Source organism: Felis catus, chromosome B3 (assembly GCF_018350175.1).
Source record: "Felis catus isolate Fca126 chromosome B3, F.catus_Fca126_mat1.0, whole genome shotgun sequence".
Taxonomy (NCBI): Eukaryota; Metazoa; Chordata; class Mammalia; order Carnivora; family Felidae; genus Felis; species Felis catus.
The window spans coordinates 110,764,489-110,787,114 of NC_058373.1; the positions used below are offsets into that span (position 1 = coordinate 110,764,489).

Sequence of the window (22,626 nt, forward strand, 5' to 3'; positions counted from 1 at the left end):
TGATCCAGTTTGTCCCAGACCTCTTGCTTTCCTTGTCTGCCCTGGCTCCATGGGGTCTTGAAGCTTGGAGTCTCAAAGGCGCCCTGTCCCGGGAGAGTGGCCGTCCCTTTGCCTGCTCTAGGTTTGTTGTGACGTGCAGGGCGGCAGCCCCAGGCCATGGAGGTTGCCCGAGACAATCCCCCCTTTCTGAGGGTGCATCTCAGGCTGCAGCCGGTGCACACAATACCCTCTGTCTCCAGCAGGGCAGAAAGGCGCATTATTGCGGTTGGGTGACTGGGGCTCTGCTGGAGTGATTGATGTCTGTGGTCTGCACGTCCCCCACCCTGTGCCTCCCCACTCCAGCGGGTCACCCGAGCCTGGGTTCGGAGAGGGTGAGGGGAGCTCAGGGCCTGAGAGTTCCTTCCTCTTGAGGCTCCTGCCTTGCCTCCATGTCAGATATGTCCCCTCCTCCTCCGTCGCCTCCTGTGGGCCCTTCCCTGGACCCACGTCTCACACTTCCAAGTCTTCGAGTGCTCAAAGTTAGAGTTTTCTGGAAAGCACACGACACCGTGCCTGGTACAATAGGCTCTCCCCAAATATGACTTTCTCTACTGTTTTCCTTTTCTGGCTTCTCATGTTTGGACTTTCTGTGCAGTTGGAGAAAATTTTGTCATCAGGAATTTTGACAGAGACCCTGAAAAACAAGTGTGTTCTTAATTGCAATAATAGCCCTGGCAGGTGCCAAGCACTGGGCCAAACCTGAACCTCATGACAGCTCTAGGAGGGCTGTGCTCCTGCCAGGCCCGTGTTAAGTGTAAGAAATGAAGGCTCAGAGGACTCGACTGTCTTTTTTTTTTTTTTTTAATGTTTACTTATTTTTGAGAGAGAGACAGAGCATGAGTGGGGGAGGGGCAGAGAGAGGGAGAGACGCAGAATCTGAAGCGGGCTCCAGGCTCTGAGCTGTCAGCACAGAGCCTGACGCGGGGCTCGAACTCATGAACCTTGAGATCCTGACCTGAGATGAAGTCAACTGCTTAACCAACTGAGCCACCCAGGTGCCCCTCAGTTGTCTTGACCAAAGGGGCAAAACTAGTAAATGCCACAGCTGGAAGTCAAACTCGGGTCTCAGGTTCAGTACACGTGCTTGGTCATCGTGTTCCTGTGACCGTCTTAGTTTCCCAGGCCTGCCGTAATAGAGCACCCAAAACTGGGTGGCCCAGAACAACAGACATTTATTGTCTCCTGCTTCTGGAGGCTAGGAGTCTGAGATCAAGATGTTGATAGGGTTGGTTCCTTTTGAGGGCTGTGAGGGAGAGTCTGTTCCATGCCTCTTGCCTAGTTTCTGGTAGTTTGCTGGCAATCTTTAGGGCTCCTTGGCTTGTAGATGCATCATCCTGTCCCTGCCAGATCTTCACGTGGTGTCCTTCTGTGCGCGTGTCGGTGTCTGTAACCAAATTTCCCCATTGTTAGCATACCAGTTGTGTTGGATTACGTCTGCCAAGATCTTATTTCCAAATAAAGTCACATTGACAGGTACTGAGGGTTAGGACTTCAACATCTTTTGGGGGGCAAAATTCAGCCCATAACAGTGCCCTTCCCTGGAGACCCAGGCTTTTTTTTTTTTTTTTAATTTTTTTTTTTAACATTTATTTACTTTTGAGACAGAGAGAGACAGAGCATGAACGGGGGAGGGTCAGAGAGAGAGAGGGAGACACAGAATCTGAAACAGGCTCCAGGCTCCGAGCTGTCAGCACAGAGCCCGACGCGAGGCTCGAACTCACCAGCCGTGAGATCATGACCTGAGCCGAAGTTGGACGTTTAACCGACTGAGCCACCCAGGCGCCCCATCCAGGCTTTTTTAAGACCATCAAGAGGAGATGATGTTTCCCTCAGCTCCAGGGGCAAGAAAATCTCTCGTCAGGACCCCTTTCACTTGCTCACATAGTGTATACACACACACACACACACACACACACACACACACACACACACACACAGTGGCAGCAATGGTCAGGATAGAGGCTGGACTGCCACATCAACATCTGGACCCAATGCAGTCAGTCTGGCACATCTGGCCAAGCCGAGGCATGGAGGGTGCCAGGTGCTCCGGCGGGATGGGGAGGAAGCAGCCAGCAGTGCAATCACTCAGCCCTCAGGGCGCCGCAGTTTGCACACAGCCACACCAAACCTGTTCTTAGAACATCCCCCTTTCCCTCCAGTCCCTCCACCCTTCCCAGACTCATCCCCCTCGCCCCTCTCCTGCCCTCCCCGGCCTCATGCCCTCCCTGCAGTCTGGCCAGGGTGGAGGCAGGGGGCCTGTCCGTCTCTGCAGCTCTAGCTTTGGGCGCGGGAGTGACAGCTTACGGGGCACGGAGGGCAGAGGGAAGCAGCTTGCCAGCTGCGACGTGCATGGACTCTCTCAGCTGTACCTCCAGCTGCACCCAAGTTATCCCACTCGCTTAGTGACTGTCCCTGCTGGGTCTCACCCGGTTAGGTGGGCCCAAGTGGAATGTTGGGGTAGGGATGTTGCTTCCTGGGTCCCTGGCTTGAGGAGTGCAGTGGAGACTTGCAGCCCCCCGGGGCGTGGTAGCTCCTGTAGCCATCTGGCCGGCTGCCGTGGGGCCTTCTCTCCCAGCCTCTCCCCTCAGCTCCACCCAGACTGGCCCAGCCCCTGCCCTGCCTTCCCCTCCCGCTCCCCACAGAGGCTCCCATTCAACGGTCCCCTCAGCTTTCCGCCCGCCTCAGTCACTGGTTTCCCCCCCATCACGCCTCCGGGGCCTTCGTACAATCACTCACACACATGTGACTTTACACGGTCGCACGTACACACATTCACATACAACCACACGCTCTTTACACACTCATAACTGTTCACACAGTCACACTCACACACAACCACACGCTTTCCACAGTCACTCACACACATGTTCACACGTTCACACACACACTTTACAAGTCACACACAGTCACATGCTCACACACTCACACAAGGCTTGCACGCTCACGTATGTGCACACATTCACACATGCCCACATACACCCATAATAGTCTCTTACACACACACACACACACACACACACACACACAGTCTCATACAAGCTCCCAGAACCTCCCTGTTTAGGACTCTGCTGTGCCTAAGCAGGGCCTTCCTTGAGTCGGCTCTTTAGTGGGCTTACAAATGGCCCCCCTGGGATAAAGCACCCATTGCTGGGAGAAGGAAAACGAGACAGGAAGCAGTTGGGCCCGTCTCTTTCCGTCTAGAAGGAAAACTAGACGGAAGCACAGGGGCTAGAAGCCGGCCTGAATTTCCTGTTAAATCCCAGCTCCCCTATTTTATGTCTGTGGGAACTGAGGTACGTGCTTTATTTCTCCAAGTCTCAACTATCTCACTTGGAAAATGGGGATTATGTTATGTGTTTCACAGAGTTGTGCTAAAACTACAAAATGGATTTGAAAGATATAGCCTGACATACAAGAGGCATTTGTTATTATTTATTCAAAAATGTACTTGTAGGGGTGCCTGGGTGGCTCACTCGGTTAAGGGTTCAAGTCTTGGTTTCAGCTCAGGTCATGATCTCGCCGTTCATGGGTTCAAGCCCTGAGTCCAGCTCTGCACGGTGCAGAGCCTGCTTGGGATTCCTCCCCGGCCCTCTGTCTCTGGCCCTCCCCAACTTGTACTCTTTCTCTCTCTCAAATAAATAAATAAAATAAATAATTTAAAAAATAAAAGTATGGGGCGCCTGGGTGGCGCAGTCGGTTAAGCGTCCGACTTCAGCCAGGTCACGATCTCGCGGTCCGTGAGTTCGAGCCCCGCGTCGGGCTCTGGGCTGATGGCTCGGAGCCTGGAGCCTGTTTCCGATGCTGTGTCTCCCTCTCTCTCTGCCCCTCCCCCGTTCATGCTCTGTTTCTCTCTGTCCCAAAAAAAAAAAAAAAAAAAAAAAAAAAACGTTGAAAAAAAAAAAAAGAAACTCATTAAAAAAAAAATAAAAAAATAAAAGTGTAATTGTATTTACATTTACAAATAAGTTACAGTTACATGATTTAAAATTCAAAAGGCAGAAAAGGGTACGCAGTGATGTTTCCCTTCTACCGGGTCCCCAACCGCCCCCACCCCCTTCTTTCCCACAACCGATGTTACCAGGTTCTTATGTTTCTTTCCAGAAACATTTTCATATAATGAGTAACCATGCATGCTCATATTATTTTTTCTTCCTTTCTTCCACAAACACTGTTCTGAGTCTTACTTCCCTCAGTTTTGACAATATATCTTGGAGAGTGCTTCATATCAGTACATAAAGGGCTTCCTCTCTGTTTTATGGCTGCATCAGATTCCACCATATGGAAGTACCACCATCTACTAACTACATCTCAATGGATGGGACATTTAGGTTGTTTCCAGCCTTTTGCTATTTCAAACAAAGCTGCAGTGAAAAATCTTCCATAGACATCATTTCCCACAGGTCTGAGGGATATCCATTAGTACTGTAAATACTGTTGGGGCACCTGAGTGGCTTGGTCAGTTGAGGGTCCGGCTTCAACTCCTGGCCTGTGAGTTCAAGCCCCACGTCAGGCTCTGTACTGACAGCTCAGAGCCTGGAGCCTGTTTTGGATTCTGTGTCTCCCTCTTTCTCTCTCCCTCTCTCTCTCTCTCTCTCTCTCTCTGCCCTTCCCCAATTGTGCTCTGTCTCTGTCTCTCTCTCTCTCTCTCTCAAAAATAAATAAATAAATAAATAAATAAATAAATAAATAAATAAATAAACAAACATTAATTTTTTTAATTTTTTTTTTTTAATTTTTATTTTTGAGACAGACAGAGAGCATGAACAGGGGAGGGGCAGAGAGAGAGGGAGACACAGAATCTGAAACAGGCTCCAGGCTCCGAGCTGTCAGCCCAGAGCCCGACGCGGGGCTCAAACTCACGGACGGTGAGATCATGACCTGAGCCGAAGTCGGACGCTCAACCGACCAAGCCACCCAGGCGCCCCTAAATTTTTTTTTTTTAAAGAATATTGTAAATACTGTCAAATGGACACCAAAAAGCCACTTTCCCTGGCAGGTGGGTCACTCCTTCTCTTAATAGGCAACCTTGGGCTGCAAGAAGTCTGATAAACTATGCTACATGCACGCCATAAAGCAACCCAGAAGACCCTTGCACTGGCCAAAGAGACAATCCTTTCCTTTTAATTCTTAACGTTTCAAATGGATTCAACCCACATGTAACGAGCTAACACTGCCCGGATGCACAAGGACGGTGAAAAATAAGTTCTAGATCTGCTGGGGAGAAGGGCATTTGCAAACCAAAGAGCATAGGGCTCATGCTCCATTCCATCAGCACACGTTGGCTGGACACACACACAACCCGCTGCTACTGTGCTGGGGATAAGACATGTGGAGACAAGACGGGGCAGGCCCTGCCCTCAGGGAGCTTGCAGCGTATGGTGGAGTCAGACACAAAGCAAATCATTCTTGCACCAGCTAGGACGGAAAAACGGGGAGTGGAAAGAGCGTTCCTCAGTTTAGGCCAACCCCAGAGTTTTGAGACGGGCAGGGCCTCCCCTTGACTTCTTTTCCAACGCCCCTTCAGGTTTTCCCTGGAGCCACCCGGGAGCCTCAGCCTTCTTCCCTGGTTATCTTTCTATCTGTCCCCTCCTTTCCCTCACTGGCTCGGGGCAGGTGGAGGCCCAGGCCTGGGTCGGGAGGTGGAACAGCTGGAGCCACGGTGGTACCTCAGGTTCCTCCACTGCTACCTGACACCAGCCTCCCAGGCCTGGGAGAGCTGCTTGGGTCACCGGTGAGAGTGGGAGCTATAACGTGAGGGGAGCTCAGCCGTCACCCACTCCGGTTTCTAGGGAGGGCGGGCTCAGGCCACAGCATCTGCTTGGGGCCGTGCTTATCAGAGCCAACTCGGGCTCGCCCTTCCGGACACACAGGAAAGCAGCTATCTGATAAGACTGGATGGCACCTAGCTGTCAGCCACTTAGTGTGGCAGCCCTCCCAGAAATATTTGCATATGAGATGACACCACGTTGAGGGCTTTGCTTAATGCAAAGGAGCGAATTGCTAATTATAGAGGTCGTGCAGGCTGCCTGGTGGGAAGATTTTATTTGGGTGGATCACAGGGGACCTTCCCGTTTTGGCAACAGTGTAGTTCCTTTAGGATGGTGGGCTCCATGATCTCTGCCCTTATTTGATTGTTGTTTTAACTGTGAGGAATCCGCAAAAAATGACACATTTGCTCAAGTGTGGGAACCCATCATGTTCCGCGCCCTCCTATGCACCAAACACCTTCCCAACCAGCTGTCCTCCGCGCCTTTTCGAAGGTCCTCTCCGTTGTGACAGTGGACCCACGGGGTGCGTAACGTAGCGTTGCCACACTGAGATAACCATACCCACAGAGTCACAATTATGTAAGCGTGGTGGGTTAGTTTTCAACTTCTGGAATCAATCGACTGTGAAAGAGAAAGATGGAATTAAATGCTATCAACCGCAACAATATAAATGTAGAAATACAGCTGGCAGAAGTTGGGGTCCGAAGGGGACATCTCTGTGGAAAGCCAGGTGATGAAAGCAAGGAGACTGCGGAACATGGACCCAACCAAAAACCAAGCGAGCTTTAAGCACGCTGTTTAAAGTAACAATGATAGGGGTGCCTGGGAGGCTCCGTTGGTTGAGCGTCTGACCCTTGATTTCGGCTTAAAAACACATGACTAAATTTACCATCTTAACTACTGTCAGTGTACCGTCCAGCAGTGTTAACCATATTCACACTTGTGAATTGGTTAGATTTGTGCAACAAATCCCTAGAGCTTTTTCGTCTTGCAGAACTAACTCTATAATCATCGAACCACTCCTTATCTTATCTCCCGCCCCACAGCCCCTGGCAACCACCATGCTACTTTCTGTATCTATGAATTTCACTTAACCTTAGATACCTCATGTAAATGGAAGCATGCAACATTTGTCTCATTTCACTTGGCATAATGTCTTCAAGGTCCATCCACATTGTATCATGTAACATGATTTCCTTCTTCTTTAGAGGTTGAATAATACTCCATTGTGTATATAGACCACATTTTCTTTTCTTTCTTTTTTTTTTTTTGTTTTTAGACCACATTTTCTTTATCCATTTTTCTATGGATGAACATTTGAGTTGTTTCCACCTCTTGGGTATTGCAAATAATGTTGCAATGAATATGCATGCAGGCTTAATTTATATTTTAAAAAAGGACACCCCAAATAGATGCGGAAACTATGGCCAGAAAAGGTGCAGAATTTGTTTCAAGTCCCTCCTGGGCCAGAGCAAGCCCAGGGCTTCCTGCCTTCACCCTCCTGACAGCTGGGGAGTTGGTCAAGGTCTGACTTCTGGGGCTGGTCTGTAAGCTGGAGGAAGCGTGAAGCGGAGTCATGGAATAGCATGGAAAGTGCACAGAAAGGAGCCAACTTGGCATAAGCCTGGCATGTAGTCCACTTTGCCATCCATCCACCTCTGCTGGTGCTCTTGCAGCCCTGCCTGAATCTACCCAGTGCCCTGGCCTGGCTTCTGGTAGCTGGGCAAAGCTGTGATCTGAGTTCAGTGGGAAGACAAGTCTCCACCTGATTAACTGTCTGCCTTTCCCACCAGCTCATTTTCTCCTCTTGGTCTTGGGCCTGTGCCTTGCTGTTAATTTGCAGGGCTCATTTAGGTCTCTTCTGGGTTATCAGGACTCTTTCACCTAGTCCCTGACTGTCCTGCTAGCCCAGATCGCTTTCTAGGCTGGAGGCTGTGGGTGGGGCCATGTCACTCTGCTGGCTAGCTTGGATGGTTTCCTACTGTGTTAGGTGACAGATTGTTCTTGGACAGGAAATTATTTAAGTTCAGCTTTTCCTCTGATGATCTGCAAAGCATTCAGTCAACACATGTGGAACTGAAAACCCTTAGGGACCTGACCATTAATGGGGTCCTCAGGCATAGCATGAGATACTTTCCATAGTGGGGGAAGAGTCGTGGGATATGGGGTCTCCCATATCATGGGGGGAGGGTGTTCCCTATGGGTCTATTGCGAGGTGTGGAAGTTATTTCCTTCCTCACTGGATTGTGGCTTTGGAGCCACCTGGTAGCCTCAGATGACCTTTTATGAGGTTCTTTTCAGAGGCAGTGGCTCTCAGGGGGAGAGGCTAGGTGACAGTTGCCAGAGTTCAGGCAACTGATGTCTGTGTCTAGGAAGGAGGCTGACACCAGGGGTCTTCCTCATTTCCCAATTCTGCGCCATCTGCCTTTCCTGACGTAGATCGTTCACTGGGATGTTCCATTCCAAGTTATCCTGCCTTTTTCCCTTCCAAGCCCTGGAGGTGCATGGAGGAAGGATGTTCTCTAAGACTTAGTATCTAGCCCATAGCCACTAGCCAGAGGTGGCCATAGAAATGTAAACTCATTTCAATTAAATAAAATCAAAAATTCAATTTCTCAGTTGCACTAGCCACACCGTAAGTGCTCAGTAGCCCTACGTGGCTCCCATAATGGGAATTGCAGATACAGAACACTTCCATGAATACAGAAAGGTCTTTTGGACAGCACTGCCCTAGGTCTCCTCTCGCTTTCTTCCTCTATGATTCTGATCCGGAGTGACTGGTAGCTGCTGCTCCCTTATCCTGGGGCCTCCAGAGCATGCTGCCTACTGAGAATTCAAAAGCAGAGAATGAGCAGTGGAGAAATGCCTTCAATTCCCACCCAATATTGAGTCCAGGGCAGCCTTAGGCTCTGAGATTTTGCTCTTCCTGAGGATGACACCTACTGTGTCCTTGCCCTACAGTCCTACGGTCCTGAAGCTGCCACCCAAGCCCTTTAAGTGAGTTCTGGCCTGCAGCAAGGATTCTGTTCTGCTCATCACCAAATCCATTTCTTGAATTTTCCATGGTGTAAAGGCATACCAGCGTAACCCAGTCTTCTGAGCTAGACCCCGCTCCTGAAACACCTACATCCCTTTGGATGTTTATCCAGTTACTAACCCTGCTGCAGTGTCCTGTGATAGATACCTGTTGTCCCTACACAAGCCTTCCCAGCAATTAACCATTTGTTTTCCTATGAAAAGAATCTAGCTATTACGGATGGGAAGAAGTGGGGACATGTCTCTACCTGTGAAGTCCATAACAGGGAACGGGGTTTTCCAGAACAATGTAGCACAGCCTTGCCTTCTCCCCCATACTGTCCTTTCAGCCTTTTGGGGGCACCCCAAACAGCACAGGTATTCCCCACAGGACAGCCAACTTTGGGACTCTGTCAGTGAACCTCTTTTACCTCTTTGGTCAGGGATCCCAACAAGGGGGTATGAAGAGGGAATAGGAGGGAAACTTCTACTCTTTCCACTGGGGTTGATAACCTCAAAGAATGTGAATCTCAGGCCCTGGACAGCCATTTCCCTGCCTTGCCATGAGAGCCAGCCTATAAAGTGGTTCTTAGTAAGAGTAGAAAAAGGGAGAGAAAACAGAGCCGCAACATAATATCAGAGCCCCTAGAGGCAGCTGTGCCCTGACGCTCTTGCAAGCTAACGTACTTCCATCCCTGGATTTTCTAGTTCTAAGAGACAAAGCCCCTTCCACTTAAGTTAGTGTTGAGTCTCTGTCACTTGCAACCAAAAGAATTCTTACTAATACAGAGTCATTAGGTCTGAATATCTGGGAGGAAGAAGTCTCTGCCTGATGATCAAGTTCAGGTCTCGGCCAAGACACCTGAAAAGAATGACCAGGCTGCAATACCAGTGCACCCGAGATGGCTCACCCGAGATGTGACAGCGTCACACACAGACCAATCCTGACCATAGGTTCGCCTTCCCAGCACTGTCTTCTGCTCCTCATATTTCCCCTCCTCTTCAGCCCCCCGAAATCCTCTCTGTCTCTCAAGACTCTAGTTAGAAGCCTCCTCCTCCAAGAAGTCTTTCCTCATTACTCTAGCCTCTAGCATGCATAAGTTCTCTGCTCTCTGGCTTTTAGTGCCGTGTAGAATTATCAAAAAAAATAGCGAACTTATACCGTGTCTGCTTCCATTGTCTACAATGGCATTTTAAAGATCTTACTGTTAAATGTCTGCAGTTTATCCCCTCTCCCACCTGGCTGAGGTCAGAGATGGGGTCTGATGCTTTTATGTCCTTGACAGGAGCCAACATAATGCCTGGCACATTAACAGAACTGCCATGAATGTGGATTAGAAACTTGTGGGAACAAGTGTGGGAGCTATAGGAGTCAGGTCTGTGTGCAGCTCTTCTCAGTGGGAAATAAACATCCGCTCGTGTGCCGGGGGGTCGGGGGTGCATCCCCGTAGTAAGTTCTGCGGTCTCCTCACATCAGGGAGGGAGGATGGAGGGAAAGGAGGAGGAAGTGAGAATGTAGATCTTTGCTTAATGGCTGAGACCTCCCAGGGAAGGGTCCCTAGGACGTATGGGCTAGTGGAGAATAGAAGTGACTCTGTGCCTCAGACTTCTCTCAACTTCTCTCTCCTGGGGGAGGAGAGCAGACCCAGAGGGTGGGTGCAGGTGAGGAAGGGCACATGCCGAATTGAGTCCTCTCTGGAAACGCCTTCAGAATTGGCTCAGGGGCCACATGGAAGAAACTAGTGTCCTCACCCCACTGTCATTCCTCATTCTGTCATAGCTCCATTTTAATGCAGCTAGAGATTACATTTTCCACCAGACTTGAGTTTGAATGGCATTTGGCTATTTCCCAAACATCCTACCCCAACATTTGAGGCCCAGTATTTGCCAATACTGAAGCCATTAAAGTAATTTAAAGGCTTTTTGAGTGATGAGACGATCTTCAACATAAGCACATATCCTTATTCTTCAAAAGCCAACTCTATTTGAATATGTCTCTTCTGGGTCATTTGTAAAAAGGGAGAGAATCTCTTTCCTCTGTTCAGCTGTGGTAATAGTCCCATCTAAGAACACAGAAGATACCACACAGTTAGGCCCTCGACTATTCTCTAATTGTTTTCTGGCTCTTCTCTTTAAAAAAGATTTTTTAAAAATGTTTGTTTATTTTTGAGAGAGACAGAGACAGAGCATGAGTAGGGGAGGGGCAGAGAGAGAGGGAGACACAGAATCTGAAGCAGACTCCAGGCTCTGAGCTGTCAGCACAGAGCCTGACATGGGGCTCAAACTCACAAACCGTGAGATCATGACCTGAGTTGAAGTGAGATGCTTACCCAACTGAGCCACCCAGGTGCCCCTGAGAACCAGGAGTGCTGCGGTCAGGAGAAGATCAGTGTCCCAACTCACACAGTCAGGCAGAGAGCAAATTCAACCTTTCTTCATTTCTGTGTTCTGTGCAAGCCCTCAATGAATTGAAGGATGCCCACCTAATCCACAATCCACTCTACTCAGTTGACCCATTCAAATGCTAGTCTCTTCTGGAAACACTCTCATCATAGACACACCCAGAAATAATGTTTAACCAGATGTCTGGGCATCATATGATCCAGTCAAGTTGACCTATAACCTTAACTATCACACACCCTAACACTTATTAAACATATCCCGGGCAGGTGCTAAGTTCTTTACTGATTTTATTTCATTCTTAGAGATATATATGAAAATTGCATAAAGAAAAAATACTTAGGTGACTTCTAGGGTCTCTTTCTTTTTTAAAATTTTATTTTAGAGAGAGATTGAGAGAGAGAGAGAGAGAGAGTGCGTGAGTGGGGGAAAGGGGGAGAGGGGCAGAGGAAGAAAGAGAGAGAATCCCAAGCAGGCTCCATGTTGAGCATGGAAGCTGACATGGGACTTGATCCCATAACCCTGGGATCATGACCTGAGCTGAAATCAAGAGTCAGAGGCTCAACCGACTGAGTCACGCAGGCACCCCTAGGGTCTCTTCCAGTTGTAAGATTCTTTGACTTGAAATGGCATTAGGGAAACTAGGATGCTGAGGTGGGGCTTGGGAACCTAACACTTAGAAGCAAAAATACAAATAACATTATAAGCTACCTCTTTCTGTGGACTAGGAACCATGTGTTCCTTACAAATGTTTTCTCACTTATTCCTGGAAAACACCCTATGAGATAGGTATTACTACTCACCCCGTTTTCAGATGAGGAAACTGAGACAATGAGAGATTAAATGGCTTGACCAAACAGCAGTATTCAGGTATGTTGACTCCAAAACATGTGCTCTTAACCACCATGCTTCCAGAGAGACTGCAAAACCCTCCTTATCTGGTCTGGATGCCTGAGAATGTGCCTTTCCATGAGGTCACAGGGATGTAGGTGAGCTGGGGGAGGGAGCCGGCAGGAGTGTTGTCATAGGAACAGCAAATTCCACTGTGAGGACTGGTAGTGTGCAGGCAGCTGGGCTGAGGAAGGTTCTGGAAATAATTCTGCAGGAGTCTCTGAGCCCAGGAGGAAGCCGACTCTCTACTCCCTCCAGCAGGACTTGGTAAACCGCAGCTTTGCTTTCTGTCTCTCCAGGGGCAGGCAGGACAGGGTGTTTTCTGAGTTCTATTCCTGGGGGATAGGCGGCAGAGCCATGATTAGGACTACAGAGTCTGTGCTTGCCAGGTCCTGCCTTACCTTTCAGAGCCAGCTAGCTTGAGAGGTCACCAGTGTTTAGAGACTTTTGCTCCCCCCGCCCCCCATCATCTTATGACCTTGAACACATTCCTCCTTTTCTCCCAATCACTCGATACACCAGCCCCTGGAACAGGTCTGTAATTTACTTGTGAGCCTAGCAGGCTTTCCAGTCAGTTGCGAGGCAATTCACAGCAGTTTGGTTCAGAAGAGCAGGGAGGGGACGTTTCTTTCCTTGGGTTTAATTTACTCAAGTTGCTCCCATCTGTTGGAGTCTGATTGCTCCTTGGGAGCCAGGTAAGGTATTTTGGTTGTACAAGTTTCGGCTGCAGAGGGGCCTGGGAACCTGTCCTGGGTCTGCTGCTAAGAGCTACATAACCTGGGGCATGTGACTTGACCTGACGCTTGATGTTCTCACCTGTAAAATGGGAGAGAACTATTGCCTCAAAGGATGGTTGGGAGGATGGAATGAGAATACTCACGGAGCACTTGGCACTGCTCCTGGCACAATGCTACCCCCCTAATCTTCCTAGCAGGCTGAGGACAACCACAGGCCTCAGGTAAGGGTATTTGGATTATGGAGTCAGGGGGTAGGAAGCCAGATTTTTCTCCCTAGTCAATCAAGCTTGGAGGTGAAGAGGAAAGAGAGCTAGTCGCTGAATGATCCAGTTTGGGATTCCTTAGGATGACAGAATCCAAGGTTTTCGGGACTGGAAGAAGCCCCGACAACCCTCTCGGGCTGAGAAGAGTGCAGTCATGTAGCAGGAGGGTGAAGAGGACAGCGAGCCAGGGTGGTCTCCACAAAGCACCGCCTGTGAAGGTAGGCGAGGTTTCCATGGGGTGGGGGGAGGGGGGGGGGCTGGCAGCCACGAATAAGATAGGACTGCGTGGGCTCTGTGAGCCTGATCACTGTTCGTTTGGAGGAACGATTATTCCTTCCACCCCTGGATCAGTTCCTCATTTCTCCTGGGGGAGATGCTGGTGACTTAGGAAAATAGAGGGGACTGGGTCCCAGTTGCCCTAATCTGGTTATAACCAACCCATGTTTCCTGCAGGGGCTGGCACAGAAGCCAAAGAAAGAGTATGCTGACCTGGGCCCCACTGGTTTCTTGGAACAACTGCTCTGTACTCTTTGGGCAAGATGGAGAAGCCAGGGCTGAGTCTACCGACAGGCCCCCGTCTAGAAGGAAAACATCAACAACCAAAATTACAGTTAGGAAGAACTGCTTCCATCTGCAAGTAACTGGGCAATTACCTCCTAATTAAGCTCTCATTAATTTGTTTTCCGAGCATTACAGTATCGTAGGTGCACCCCGCCCCACTTGTCACCGAGGTGTTGAGGATGAAGCATTTCACATGAATCAAGGTGGAACTCTTTCATCTGATTACATGTCATAGCCTGATTTGTTCCAACATCGTGAGGTCTTAAGAGTCATACCTTTTTATCTTTGGAGCATTGGATTTGCAGGCTTTCTTCTATTTCAAGTCCTGGGTTTGGGGAAGGAGGGGAGGAAGAGGAAGGGCCAGGAGGGGAAAAGACAAGAGGTAGAATTCAGATCATTTTTCCCACATGTGGTCTATACATCTGAATCACTTGCTATTAAAATGCAGATTCCTAGGGGTGGCTTCAGTCCTGCGTCAGAAAGTTCCCACATGATTCTTATGAATGCCCAGGTCTGAAAAATCTCAGCTAGAAGCAGACAGTCCTATGGGATATTAACCCAGATAAAGAAGTACACAGACAACTCACAACACCATTTCAGCTAATAGTTTCTGAACCCACCCCAGAAAATCTTTCACTTTAGCATTAAGCTGGGGAAAGCTTGACTGTTCCATGTTTATACCTCATCCATCTTACAGGTGATGGTGCAAATAGAAAAACATCTGGCACAAAGGCGGAAAATCCAAGAAGGGACAGTGTGTAAATCAACCCCTAGACCCTTAAAGGCTGATATCTTAGTGCCAGCTCTCTGGTCTCAGGTGTCGTAAATGCTGACTTACAGCTCCTTTATCTGCCGATAACGAAGGTGAACATAAGTGGATCTCCAGAAATGGTTCGCAAGCAGCTCCCAGGTTCTTGAAAAACCACAAGTGATTGGCAAATGTTTCTGTTGCAGACACGAACTCAAACAAACAGCTCATTTCCTTCAAGAGCTCTTCACAGCAGTGGCTGGGAGCCTGAAGGTAGGGGCGGGGGCGGGGGGGGGGGGGGAGAGTCTTCCTCTCCCTTCCCCCACACCTTCTTCCCCTTTCTGATGTCAGATTTTTTTCTGACAATACGGGGTTTAGACTTGGGGAAAGAAGCAATTAATAAAGAACTTCAGGACAGGGATTTCAGTTCTCCCCCCTACCCAACCCCCAGGCCTTTGCCCTCTCAGAGTGAGTTACAGACCTTCCATTTTATTCATTTCAGGAAGCCTGGGGGCCACAAGGCTCTGAATCACTGTCTTGTAAGGGCATTGTGTTACATTGAACTTCATTCAGTGTTCTCCGAGAAAATACAGAGCTGGGTCCTGCCTACCAAAGATTCTTGCAATCTGATAGAATTCTATCTGATAGATTCTGATAGATCCTGATTACAGGCAGTCTGCTAATTCTGGAACAGGTGGTAGGAGTTCACACTTTTTAAAATAAAAATAACAGTTTTGTTGAGATATATTGCACATACCACACAGTTCACCCACTTAAAGTATACAATTTAATTTTTTTTTTTTGGTCTAATCACTATTTTCAGTGTGTATAGCACTCCTAAAAGAAACGCCAAACCCGTTAGCAACTATTCCCCATCTTTTTCCAACTTCCCTCCACCCCTACCCCAGCTCTAAGGCAGCCACAAATCTACTTTCTGTCTGTATAGATTTGCTTATTTTGGACAGTTCATATAAATGGAATTGTACGTATATGGGTTTTGGTGGCTGGCTTCTTTCACTTAGCGTAATGATTTCAAAGTTCGTTCATGTTGTAGCACCAACCACTACCTCATTCCTTTTTATGACTAAATAATATTTCATTGTACAGATACACATTTTATCCATTCATCATCAACTGATGGACATTTGGGTTGTGCCTACCTTCTGGCTATTGCGTAGTACTTCTATAAACATTCGTGTGCAAGGTTTTGTATGGACACACTTGGGTACATACAGTAAAACCTTGGATTGCGAGTAACTTGTTCTGCCAGTGTGCTGCAAGATGAGCAAACATTTCTAATAGATTTTTAACTTGATAAACAAGCCATGTCTTGCAATATGAGTAGTACGTGACGCCCAACGTCACATGATCACAACTGAGCCAATGGTTCTTGAAATTCGCTTTGATATACAAGTGCTTTTGATTACAAGCAGGTTTCTGGAACAAATTATGCTCGCAAACCAAGGTTTTACTTGTATATACCTAGGAGTGGAATTGCTGAGTCATGGGTTCACTGTTTGATCTTTTATGTATGAGAGTTCTAATTTCTCCATATCCTCATTAACCCTAATTATTATATGTGTTTTTGATTTTAGCCATTCTAATGGGTATATAGTGAAATTTCATTTTAAAAAGTTTCTTTTAAAGATTTTATTTTTTTATGTGATCTCTGTACCCAACTCGGGGCTCAAACTCATGACCCCAATATCAAGAGTTGCATGCTCCACTGGCTGAACCAGCCAGGTGCCCCTTAAAATTTTTTTTAATGTTTATTTGTTTAAGCAAGGTCTACACCCAATGTGGGGCTTGGACTCACTACCGGAGAGATCAAGAGTTGGCTCACGGACTGAGCTACCCAGGCACCCCTCATTGTTTTTTTTTTATTCCATTTCCATGGTGGTTAATGTTGTTGAGTAGCTTTTCATGCACTTATTGGCCATTTCTATATCTTTTTTGGAGAAATGTTGATTTGATTTTTTGCCCATTTTTATTTTACTTAAATGAGAGAGAGAGAGAGAGAGAGAGAGAGAGAGAGCATGCATGTGCACTCGAGCAGGGAAGGGGCAGAGAGAGAGGGAGAGAGAGCAAATCCCAAATAGGCTCTGCACTGTCAGTGCAGAGACCAACTAGGGGCTCAATCTCACACATGAGATCATGACATGAGCCGAAATCAACAGATGCTTAACCAACTGAGCCACCCAAGTGCCCCTTGCCCATTTAAATTTTTTTTTTATTGAGTTGTAGGAATTCTTTATATATTCTAGGTAAATCTCTTATCAGACAAGTGATTTGCAACAATTTCCTCTCATTTTTTGGGTTGTCTTTTTAATTTCTTGATGACCCTTGAGGCATAGAAGTTTTAGATTTTGATGACGTTTAATTCGTCTTTTATTTTGTTGCTTGTGGCTCACACTTTGAGAAACATTACTAAAATGCAACTTGAAACTCTGGAAGAGACCTCAAAGCTTGGCTGGGCTTTTTAGGTCACCTTGGAGGGGATTTCCTCCCCCCATCCCAGCCGCCCAGGTTCCTCCTCTGAGCTGGACACAGAGAGCCTCAGGGGACCTTCACCGCGTTTACATCCCCTCCCTCTCCTGAGGTCTACCACAATGGAGCAGCTGAAATGACAGTTTGGAAATGTCCTTTATTGTGAAAACTCAATGGTCTTTGTCTCTGGGATTTGAAATTTTGATGCTGATGTCGGCAGCCATGAGTTAGGAAGGAGGGGGGGAAGGGCCCGGGAGAAGTAACCCATCCACTGATCTCCATAGTGAGTCATTTCAATCGTCTGTGCTGTCTTGGTTTTCTCACCCATAAAATGGGGGAGAACACCTCCATCTCCCCATCTCTGTGGGGATACTGTGATGATGAATTAATCTGTATTTGTTAGAACACTTTGAGATCTTGGATTAAAGGCATTACTGAAGCACAAGGTATTATTATAATAATAAATGATTTAATAGTAGGGAGGGTGCAGCTACTAGAGCAAGAATCGGAAGGGGCAGGAAGTAGGGAGGCTCTAATTGGTGGAGTCTGGGCCCAGACACAGGTCTTTATCCTTAGAGGTGAGATTGTCTGATTTCTCACAGACTGGGTTATTTCATCTGAATTCACTGCATGACAGAGTACTTCCTATATGACTTCTGCATGAGGAAAGACTACAGTTTTTGTTTTAGGAAATAAGTTATGTATATCAAAACAATTAGAAGCAATGCAAGACATTATAATGAAGTTCTGAATTGAATATAACAGGTGTCAAAAAGAAGGCAGAAAAGATGGGGAAGATCAGCTTTCCCCAGGTCTGTCGCACACTAGCTGTGTGGCCGACCTTGCCTCAGCTTCTTCGGTGACTACAGTTGTTTGTATAAAGGACTTAGGGTTAGTAAGCACTCAAATGTTGGACCTATCTGGGATCTTGTCAGACTCTGCTTTTGCTGGTTATGTAATCTTGGTCAAGTTGCTATAGATACCTCTGATCCTCAGTTATCCTGTCTGTAAACTGGGGATAAGGATACTTACTAGCTCACAAGGTAACTGTGAGGATAGAGGAAGGCAATGTCAACAGCATAGCACCACTCCCTACAAATGGTAAGCCTCCACTAAATGAGTCATTATTACTGTCATTGACACTCTTCGCTGTCCTGGCTAAGGCGTGAGGAGTGCACTCAGTAATGGCTTAGCCAAGTCAAGGGCCTTCTTTGGACGCTGGAATTTGAGGTGGGCAGCACGGGATTGGTATGATTCAGGTGATCAGGGAAGAAAGGATCAAAGAAAGGCAGAAGCAGGAGGAGGGACTGCCCCCTGGAAGGCAGGACGGGACTTGGGCTTCTCCCGGGAGCCTGGCCGGCTGTATCTGGTAGAGCCGCGGCGGCTGTTTACCCCCAAACTCCTTCCGCAATCTCGGCTTTCACCTTCCCAGTCCGCGAATGTAGGGCTCTGCAAGCTTGGAGCAGACCCTCCCTCCCCGAGGCATGTGGGTCCGACTTCCGGGGCCGGTCAGGCCCAGCGCTTACCCCTTTCCCGGCCGTCTGGAGCCAGGAGCCCCGCAGTCTACACCCCACCCTCTGCCAGGATCCTGTTTCAAAGTCACCTGAAAGCCATTTCCTTCCGCGCCCGCAGTCTCAACTCCCCTCCCCTCCCTGTAAATCACCTGGAGTTTGCATTTGCCTGGAGCTTTTTTTTTTTTTTTAAGCTTGTTTTCTTTTTGACGAGAACTTTACTTGTCGTTTACTATACACATTTGTCTACACAGAACCTAGCGATTCTGTATCAGTGTCCCATTCCTCCTCCCTAGGAACTGGTGATAATGCCTACCCAGTGGGACCTCTGCTGGGGTCCCACCCTGGGCTTCTCTCCTGCCTTGTGCTGGACAGCATCTTTTGTCTATCTTTCTTGATGAATTATTTTGCATTTTAAAATTTATGATCTTGCTCAAAATCTAGCCTGTCCTTATTGAGAGCCTCCCCCCCCCCCCAGGTGTGTGCCTTTCCATACCCATAAGATTACATAAAGACATAAAAACGGAAGGAGACGGGTTCTCTGTCTTCGTTTCACGAAAACGTGGTTCTCTATTACACAGGTTTCCGCATCTTGTTTTATCCACCGAGTTTTGGTGGACTCCCGCCAAGTTAGCAGTTTCTTCGTCTCGTCAGCTTCTCAGAGGCTTGGATTTACATTTGTAAAGGGTCACAGGGACCGAGCTGCGGTGAGGCATTCTTGACGTGCCTTTCGGACTCAAAACGGCCGAGGTGACCTGCTCCAGCAGGATCGAGACCCGCGATGCCAATCACAGCGAATGTCCTACTAGAAAGCCCCCTTTCCTGTCCGCACAATGAGGGATGGTTGGCTATGACACCGGGGTGACCCCCACCACGTGCGTCATTGAATCTACGAACATCTAGGCGGCCGGGGAGCCGCTCGCGTGGGGCGGGACGGTCACCGTCCGGGCGGCGCGCTCGCCCCACCTGCGGGGTTAATCATTAGCGGCGCACGATCCCCTTTACCCCGGGCTCCAGCTCGCCGCGTCGCGAAGTTTCCCCGGGTCCCCGCGGAGCCGCCGATTGCTGGATTCCAGCGGCGGGCCCGAGTCTCCACCCACTGGAAAAATTCCTGGCCCGCTCCTCCCTCTCTCCTCCCTCCCGCCGCAGCTCCGGCTGCGCTCGCCCGGCCCCGACTTCCTGCCGGGCGCTGGGAAGGCGCGCGCGGGCTGGGGTCCCCGGGGGCCGCGTCTGCAGCGGGCCGCGTCCGGGACAGCCGAGGGGCTGGGCAGTGGGCGGGAGCGGCGGGCAGCCTCAGCCACTGCCGAGAGCGACTTTCAAACTCGCGCCCGCGTCGCGGCCGCACCTGGGCAGCCTCTCGCGCCGAGCGTGCCGGACCCAGCGGGGCGGCGACCGTGCGGTGAGTGGCCCTCGCTTCTCCCCTCTCCCTCCGCCAGTGGCAGCGCCTAGAGCCCCTCCGAGACCCCCCTCTCCCCACTCCCGGGCCCTCGCTCCAGCCCCCCGCGGGGTGAGGACTCGGGGCGGCTGAGGAGGGCCCGGGGCCGCGTTGGCGCCTTCCAAGGCGACCTCCCGGCAGAGGACCGGAGCGCGGGAGGCCTCGTGCACGGAGACATTTTCTGTCCTGTAGCCCCCACCCCGGAAACAAAAGGAGCGAGCGCGCCAGGTGGCTCCGGGAGGCCCCGTTTGAAAGCGGGGAAGCCCGCGAGGCTGCGCCCACGGCTCCCCCTGCGCGCTCGGTCGCCCTAGGGCTGGCCCTTGCCTCGGACTGTGGGCCCCGGGCCGGGTGGACCCTTTTGCGGAATGACCCCAACCTTTGGTCCAGGGAGCCCAAGGGGCGCCAGCAGCCTGTTCCGGGTTGGTGCCACACGGTGCTCGCTGTTGGGAATCTCTCCTCCTGTACTGAAGGGATTAGAGGGGGTGCCAGAAATGAGGTGTCGGGAGCCGAAGGCATAGAAGCCACTGGCTGCCACTGTCTACCTCGACCTCACCCACTCCTGAAATCTGTTTGGTTAATTTCCTCTCTTCTCAGCTCTTTGGTTTGGAAAGCTAGGATAAGACGTGCAAACTTGAAATTTCGGGACATTTTTCGGTAGCTACTTTTACTCCTTGGCGCTGCTTTTGAAAACAAAAGGAAGAACGGAGTGGGAAATGTACTGGTAGGAGGCTGGAGAGGTGTGGCCCGGGGTGGGGGTGGGGAGGCGGTCTCAGTGGCCACGGCAAGGGTTTCATTCTTGAGGCCATTTGCTAAACTGTTGGCTGATGAAGGAGGCTGTCTTCTGCTCCGGAGCCCCTCGTGAGGCGACTCAGACTGCATCATACTACATTGAACCCTAGACTGGGGGTTCCCAGAGTCTCCCCAGCCCTGCCTCTTCATGCAGCCCAATCACATCGACCTTGCTTAAGAAATAGTAAGCAGGGAGAGTAATGACAGCCCAGGAGGACTTCCCCTTTGAGCACATCGCTTGCTTTCCTTTTTGGAAAGTGCCTTTCTAGCACCTTCCTTGCTGGACTGAGAGTGGAGTCCTGATTGACTTCAGCTGGGAATGACTTCATTCCAACCATCCCCAGCAGAAAACCTAGAGAGTAAGAATCCAAGGAAGATGTACCCCTTCTGCTATTCATCCCTTCCCGTGATCCTGGGGTGCCTCGTCTCGTCCTTCTAAGCCTGCTGTTAATACTCCTGCTGCTGCACCCTTTCCCTTCCCTGAGGGCAGGGCAACCCCTTGGCTCCCTGGATATCCTGCTCTGGGTAAACCAAGTCCTAGAAGCAGAGGGAGTGCTTTAAAAGCTGTTTTGCGGGGCTTTTCCACTGCCTTTTAGTAGACGTGGCCTATTAAGGAGAGTGGAAAGAGCACTAGCCTTGGAGTCCACTTGATCTTAGCCAAGGCCGACAAGCGATGGCCTTGGAGTCCAGCACAGGATTTTGCTTGAGTTTTAATCCTGGCTCTACTGCATAGCATTAAAGATTGGTAGAGTCGCTTGAGCTGGAAGGCACCTCTGACTAGCCTGCTCTATCTACACATGAAGGCAGCAGAGCCCAGAGATGTGAGGTGGTTTGAGCCTTATCCCTGTTGGCCAGATAGGGACTAGAACTCAGATTCCTTCTTTGGCTAATCCATGCTTTCTCCAACATGACCTGGGCATGTCACACATCTTTCAGACTCCCGTTTCCACTGGAGTAAAGTGGGGAACTTGCCTGCGTTTCCTATAGAGGCTGTGGTAAGGATCAGATGAAGCCAGAGACGTGGAAAGTGCTCCATGAGCTCCTGTACAAAATAAAGAGCTCCCTGTGACTGGGAGGAACTCTCAAGAGCTTTACAGTTACTGGATATGTCCCATATGTGCCATAGGAGATGGCAGATACCAGGATCCTATGGTGGAGGTTTACATCCGTGGCCTGTGATATCAGCTCCAGGGTAAACATTTGGCTTACCAAATCCACAGCTAACCCAGGGTCACTGTGTTTACACAGGAGGAGGCCAAAGGCCATGGCCTGAGTGATGACCAGGGCTGTAGGGGAACAGGGACTGTGTTCCAGACTTGTGGCTGGCCCTTTCACCTCCCCCCGGCTCCCAGAACTTTGTGAAGGCTCTGGCTCCAAGCCTGGAGGGGTTGCCACAAGCCCAGGCCCCGGTGCTGACTTTGGAGGGTTAATTGTGGCGCCATCTAGCTATTCTCTGTTGTGTTGGGGGTTGAGGGGACTCTTGGCTTTGGGAGGGTGTTGCCTTTGCAGCTGCACTGAGGGGCCTCTTCAGCTCCTCATTTGCCTCCCTCCCCCCACCCCAGGCTGCCCTTCTGGCCCAGGCCTCTGCTCTGTGCCGCCTCTCTGGCCAGCTGCGTGTCCATAGGCCTTTGTTCCAGGGCTGCCTGCCTGCCCTCCCCAGCAGAATCCCTCAGGCTGGGGCCTTGGCAGCTGGAAATCACTACTGCCAGCAGGAAAGGCTTTACTGGAGTCCACAGGGGACCTGGCAGACCTTCATTTCCTCTTAATTGGACTCCTCTTAGGGCTCCTAACTTGCTCTCTTTTTCTCATCTCACTTCTTCCCCTGAATGGATGGATCATCCTCTTTTTCTTCTTCCAGTTAGGCTTCTTAAGGTGTATTTTAAAGTATTCATTTATTCAACATTTATTTGGCACCTACTGTATATGAATATGGATGCAGGGGACACAGCAGTGAACAAAGGATAACAAAAATCCTTGACCTC

The 22,626-nt window shown here is 49.5% G+C and overlaps 1 protein-coding gene and 2 long non-coding RNA genes across 3 annotated transcripts in view; 2 read left to right on the plus strand and 1 right to left on the minus strand.

The window, feature by feature from the left end:
* Positions 1–4,929: 4,929 nt before the first annotated feature.
* LOC109500875 lies at positions 4,930–14,684 on the minus strand. The gene is made up of 4 exons (XR_002743371.2): positions 14,513–14,684; positions 13,950–13,999; positions 12,026–12,448; positions 4,930–6,428 (listed from the first exon to the last, which is right to left on the minus strand). It is a non-coding gene; the product is annotated as an uncharacterized LOC109500875 (long non-coding RNA).
* On the plus strand, positions 12,737–13,924 carry LOC111561001. The gene is made up of 3 exons (XR_006599684.1): positions 12,737–13,071; positions 13,196–13,331; positions 13,567–13,924. It is a non-coding gene; the product is annotated as an uncharacterized LOC111561001 (long non-coding RNA).
* Positions 14,685–19,692: 5,008 nt separating the features above from the next.
* The window catches only part of PLEKHG3 (pleckstrin homology and RhoGEF domain containing G3), a 41,800-nt gene continuing 38,866 nt past the window's right edge, over positions 19,693–22,626 (plus strand). Inside the window, exon 1 of the mRNA XM_045060070.1 lies at positions 19,693–19,819. The gene's annotated coding sequence lies outside the window, so the exon portion shown is untranslated. The remainder of the gene's footprint in view (positions 19,820–22,626) is intronic.